This window comes from Palaemon carinicauda, chromosome 11, assembly GCF_036898095.1.
Source record: "Palaemon carinicauda isolate YSFRI2023 chromosome 11, ASM3689809v2, whole genome shotgun sequence".
NCBI classification, from domain to species: Eukaryota; Metazoa; Arthropoda; class Malacostraca; order Decapoda; family Palaemonidae; genus Palaemon; species Palaemon carinicauda.
Genome location: NC_090735.1, coordinates 120,204,730 through 120,211,427, shown reverse-complemented (window position 1 = coordinate 120,211,427; position 6,698 = coordinate 120,204,730).

Below are 6,698 nucleotides of genomic sequence, written 5' to 3'. Positions count from 1 at the left end.
ATTTTATAAATATATATATATATATATATATATATATATATATATATATATATATATATATATATATATATATATATACACACACACACACATACAAACGTCCGTATATCAAGGACTTCTTTTAAGCCTTCTCATAAATCTTATGGGATTCTAAATACACTCCAGCCTCCTTTTCGTATTTTCTAGAGAATGGGCGTCCTTTAGCTTTGTCTCGTGGTAATTTATCTCCGGGTAAGTAAGGCTCCCCATTATTCTCATATGTAAATGGGGTTCTCGAAAAAATGTCTCTCAAATAAGACGAGACAACTTCCATTCTACTTAAGCTGCGTAGAATTGGGTTTCTATTGTGAAGCAACTATAGCTTGCATAACATTCCCTAGTGAATAACGGCCTCTTCGTAAAGTCTCGTGGGTATTTAACATTTTGTATATAACCTGTGTAATTTCTTTATGTTCCAAGGGGATAAAGTTTTTATATATTCAATAAGATAAGGCGTAAATTACGTAAGCTATGGAAGTACAACAAGTTTACAAGGTTTTTCTACTCTCCCTTTCTTTTACTTTTCATCAAGATTATTCGTATATTATCATTATTACTAGTCAAGTTACAACCGTAATTGGAAATGCAAAATTCTGTGAACCCAATGCTTCAGACAGAAAGCACCCGAATGCGAAAATGAAATATAAAATTGATGAATGAAATATAAATGATAAGGACAAAATATTACAAAACATAATATTAGCAATAAAGTTAAATATAAGTCATAGAAAAACTATGAAACGAGACTTTTGTAAACCTGTACAAAAGAAAAGCATTTACAAGTTTGAGCGTCTTAAGTCCCACCTATTTAACTATCAGACTAGGAAGATCATTCCATAATCTGGTTACAGGTGGGTTAAAGCTTCTAGAATACTGTGTATTACTGAACATTATGCTGGAGAAACCAAGCCTGTTAGAATTAACTGCTCACCTAGCACAACGTACTAGCTGGTACAGTCTGGGAAGATCTGAATGCAAAGGATGGTCAGAATCAGGAAAAGGCTTATGCAACATGCACAAAGATCTAACAGAACTAACTGAACTATGGTGCCAGAGATTAATGTACATATCAGGAATAATAAGTTTTTGTCCAACAAATTATGATGAGACTGAAAACCAATTAGTATAACAATATTAAAACATGGCTGACTGAAAAAAAATAATAATAAATTACTTTAGGAAATATTAATCACTAAAAATCTTTAGATTTTTTCAAGATATTTTTTTTTTTTTTTTTTTTTTTGCAATTTAAGAAGAAACAGAACGGGTGTATTTCTCAATGGTAAATTTGCCATAAGAATCACATAAAATTTTGAACGAGTTATATACTGTTAAAGAGACATTATCAATTAAAAGATCTGGATGTTGGGAGACACTGTACTCGACCTATTCAACTTCATACTTTGACTTTGCTAGGGCTCAGCTACATCCCTCACAATTTACAATGTGCGGTAATTTCAGCTAGATCTCTGTTGAGGGATTCAACAAATGCAAAGAGAATAGCATTACCTACATAAAAAGCAAGATTGTTTTCCACGCCAAACCACATATGCGTATATGATATGAAAAGGAAAGTGCCGAGAACATTACATTATCTTGTGCAACACCAGATAATCCATTCATATTCTCACTATAGTGTCTTTCAATATCTTCTCTTTGAAATGGATTAATACAATGATGATAAAATAGGCCTCATCTATTCCCGTCTGTTTAAGATTGAAAACTTAGGCCTTATGATTATTACGGTCATATGCAGCACTAAAATCAAGGCCAAACAGCATACAAGCTTGACCAAAATTCAGGGATTTCTGTACTGCATTGAAAATTGTAAGAAGGGCCTTTGTAAATGCCAAATTTTAAACTAAGGAACAGAAGAATACCGTCAGCATACCTACTCATACGTTTTACCAAAAGACGTTCAACAACTGCAGATGATATTGGACGGTAATCAGCATAGCTAGTATTACCACAAGAACATTTACCTAATGGAGGAACTTTTTCAATACTACAGCGTGTGAAAAAATAATCTCTTTTTGCTAAATTTCGAAAAAATAAGACAACTTAGGAGACAAGAAAACCGCTGTCTTTACAAACAGCATACAAACGACCAAATTTAAGGGATTTCTGTACTACATTGAAAATTGTAAGAAGGGCCTTTGCAAAAGCCAAATTCCAAACTAAGGAATAGAATACCGTCAGCATACCAATTCATACGTTTTACCAAAAGACGTTAAAAAACTGTTTTGGACGGTAATCGGCATAGCTAGTGCTACCACAAGCACATTTACCTAATGGAGGAACTTTATCAATACTACAGCAAGTGAAAAAGTAACCTCTTTTTACTAAATTTCGAAAAATAAGAGACAACTTAGGAGATAAGAAAACCGCTGCCTTTACAAGAAAGGAAAATACCATTTGTGCCTACGCCCCCATAAGTATCAAGGTCCAGAAAGAGTTTTAATTTCATGACACCGAAAATTTTAACTAGTTAGTTTACCCTCAAGAAAAGGGAATGGATAAGATTGAGTATCTCATTGTTTTGCTTACCGGCAAACATTATCTTAAAGGATTGCCTCTTCCTTTGGACAGTGACTGATAGAGCCATCTAGTTTAAGTAAAAGAAAAACTGTTACGTCTACACCAAAGAGAGTTGTACCAAGAAGGGTTTCTTTTATCATGAAACTGTATTTCAAATGATTATAGTTATTCCAAGGAAAATATGATTTTTTACTTTTTCACAGATAACAAGTATGTGTTTTGGCCTTGATTCGATACTCTAACACACGAGAAGTAATAATCTTATCAATTATGTTGAACAGATTTTCATCATCTAAGAGAACAATAAACTGTAGTTTTGTCGAAAATAGCACGTCCTATATTCTCGTAACTACCAGTTGTATTGCTCTCCTAACCTTAAAAGACCATTATGATTAAAAACCCTTCAAAGACATCAGATAATTGCATCATTGGAAAGTTAAGTGGACTTGATATTTAGTAACCGAAGGAAAATTGTACGTGTCCATCTAAAAAAAGGGGTTATAATGACCAAGTTTCTAAAAATTTTCGTACCTTTAACTTTAATAAATCATTCCTCACATCAAAGTTTATTTGATTGCTTGATATTGAGTGATTGAATAACTAAGATTACCCAGCATCATGATTGACAGTTCATCTTCACCATCTCCTCCTACGTCTACTGACGCAAAGGGCCTCAGTTAGATTTCCCCAGTCGTCTCTATCTTGAGCTTTTAATTCAATACTTCTCCATTCATCATCTACTTCACGCTTCATAGGCCTCCATGTAGGTCTGGGTCTTCCAACTCTTCTAGTGCGCCTTGTGGAGCCCAGTTGAAAGTTTGGTAAACTAATCTCTCTTGGGGAGTGCAAAGAGCATGCCCAAACCATCTTCATCTACCCCTCACCATGATCTCATCCACATATTATGGCATTCACGGAATCTCTCTTATGGTTTCATTTCTAATACTGCCTGCTATTCAACACACAATATTCTTCTGAGGGCTTTGTTCTCAAATCTACAGAATCTGTTGGATACTGTTTCACTGTCATACCACGATTCATGTTCATAATAACACGGACCTTACTAAACTGATAAATAACCTGATTTTTAAATATAATTTCAGATTTTATTTCCAAATTTTACTTAACCTTGCCATTGTCTTATTTACTTTTCCAATCTTTCATTAAATTCCAACCCTAAAGACCCTGTATTAGAAATCTTAGTTCCTAAATATTTATATGATTCTACCTCAATCCTTTCACTTTCCAATGATATTTCATCTTCCATTGCATATTCCGTTCTCATCATCTCTGTTTTTCTTCTATTTATCTTGAGCCCAACCTCGTGTGATATTTTAAGCATTCTGGTAAGCAAGCATTGCAAATCCTGTGATGTTCTGCTAATAAGGACAGCATCATCAGCATACTCTTGGTCTGATAATTTCCTATTACCAATCCAGTTCGTTCATTCTCCACCATATAAGACTGCTACACATTACAAAATCCATGAAGAGGATAAACAACATAGGTGACAATACATTCCCTTTTAGTACTCTGCTGTTCACTGGAAATTCATTTGATAGGATATGCACTTGTTATGCTATTGACAGTTAGTGATGTAAAAACATCAAGCAATAAATCATTATTATATTATGAAATAGACGTTTATAAACATCATTCAATTAACAAATTACTGCTTAAAAGAATACATTATCTCTAAATAGCGGAAAAGAGAAATATTGATCCTTTTCATTTGACGATTTATCGATATACTTGCAAAATTATAAGCTACTTCGTCTTAAGCTGGCTTATGCAAGCACCAGTATACACAGGAAGACAGGAAAAGAGCAGGACGCCTAGTGTGGATCTCGGGAATTTTTCTAAACCCAATGTTCCACAATTAGCCATCTTCAGACTGCTCGTTACGGTGAGTCTCTCTTTGCTCTTAATATTTAAAATTAGCATCCCTCTGCTTTCAATGATTTTTAGTTTTTAATCCTCTTCTTTTTACCTTTTCGTGTTTTTTTTTTTTTTTTCTTTTTTGGAATGAGTAAGATATGGGTATCAGGTTGCTAGTAACTTTGGCATGTGTATCTTTTTTTAAATCCACTAAATATAACTTTACTTTTGTAATAAAAACTGATTATTAAGGACAGGTAAAAGGAGGATTACTCTGTATCATATTACTAAATAAGAGCGTAAGAGTCTTGCAGGTAAAGCCTCTAAAAACAAGACAAAAAAGGAATTGTTAAATGAGAGTGTGGTAAAGATGCTCGATTTTTTCCAAAAAAAAAAGAAATATTACCACAAAATATCAGACCTTCCGAGACAGGTGCCATTATCCAGGCCAAAAATTTAACCATCTTAGGGATATTAGGTTGCAATGTTTGTCTTCTTTTAAAATATTAACATTTGTAGATATTAAAGCATATTGTCTTTCAAATTACCTCGCAGGAACCTAATGTACAACAACGCTATTTTGCTTATTCAATTTCCTAGAGGTTTAGAAATTATGAATACAGAATATATATATATATATATATATATATATATATATATATATGTGTGTGTGTGTGTGTGTGTGTGTGTGTGTGTGTGTGTGTGTGTGTGTGTGCGCGCGCGTGTATAAAGAGAGAGAGAGAGAGAGAGAGAGAGAGAGAGAGAGAGAGAGAGAGAGAGAGAGAGAGAGAGAGAGAGAGAGTATACATACAGTATATTGAAAAAGCCTTCTGATGTCTGAAATATTTTATAAAAAAAAAAAAATCTTGTTTTCTAAAGGGATATAATATTCTTCATATGTATATTGAATTATCTAAACTTCCAAGGACATTATAAAAAAAATATGCTTCGTTTGACCAGGAAGAAAAATTACCCAAAATGTATACCGCATAGTCAAAGAACATGCCGATTTCCTTCTACCATATGACAGCCCGTCCAAATGAGAAGGAAAAATCATAGCAAAACCTAAAGAAAAAACAATATTTCAACATTCTAACAATTCAGACATCTGTTTTTGACATCTTCAATGAAACCTCTGCCCTCCGGTTCTAAAAGTAATTGTATAGCTATTCAAAAGGGATACCAAAATATTTTGTTGTGTTTCCTTTCTCTTAGATTTTAGAATTTAAGCGGATTTAAAAACCTTAACAAATAGGATCTGGAAATTGTAGGCAATAGGAATTTCAAAACTTAATAAAAAAAAAAATATTTCGTGTTTTATAATTTTAAAAACTTGAAGAAATTTACAAAATTATCAAAGACAGAATAACACACACACACTATATATATATATATATATATATATATATATATATATATATATATATATATATATGTGTGTGTGTGTGTGTATATGTATGTATATATATATATATACATATATATATATACATATATATATATATATATATATATATATATATATATATATATATATATATATATATATATATATATATCAAGATAAATATAAGAAAGACAGGAATGATGAAAACGGAATATGCAATGGAAGATGAAATAGCATTGGAAGGAGAAAGGATTAATGAGGTGGAATCATATAAATATTTAGGAACTAATACGGGATCTTTAGAATTGGAATTTAATGAGAGATGGAATAAAGCAAATCAGACAATGGCTATAAGTAAAATTCGGAAATCAAATCGCCTGAAATTACATATAAAAATCCGGCTTTATATCAGTTTAGTGAGATCGTGTTACTGTATGGACACGAGTCCTGGTATGACAATGAAACAATATCCAATAGATTCTGTAGATTTGAGAACGAAGCCCTTAGAAGAATATTGGGAGCTAAATAGTGGGAGAGGATCAGAAATTAAACTATAAGAGAGATTACTCGAGTGCCATACATGGATGAGATCATGCTGAGGGATAGATGGAGATAGTATGAGCATGCTCTTCTCACTCTCTAGGAGAGATTAGTTCACCAAACTTTTTTTTTTTTAACTGCAGTTGTCTTTTGGTCTCAGGTGCCAGAGGACATATCACAGTCCGCGCTCTTTCTTGGTGCCCACATGGATTTATTATAGTGGTACCTGTGCTGTGATCCTGTACTATATCACATTTACTTGTTGTGGAGGATATATTGAGCTGTGATACTCGTAGTGATAAAATGAAGTTATTCA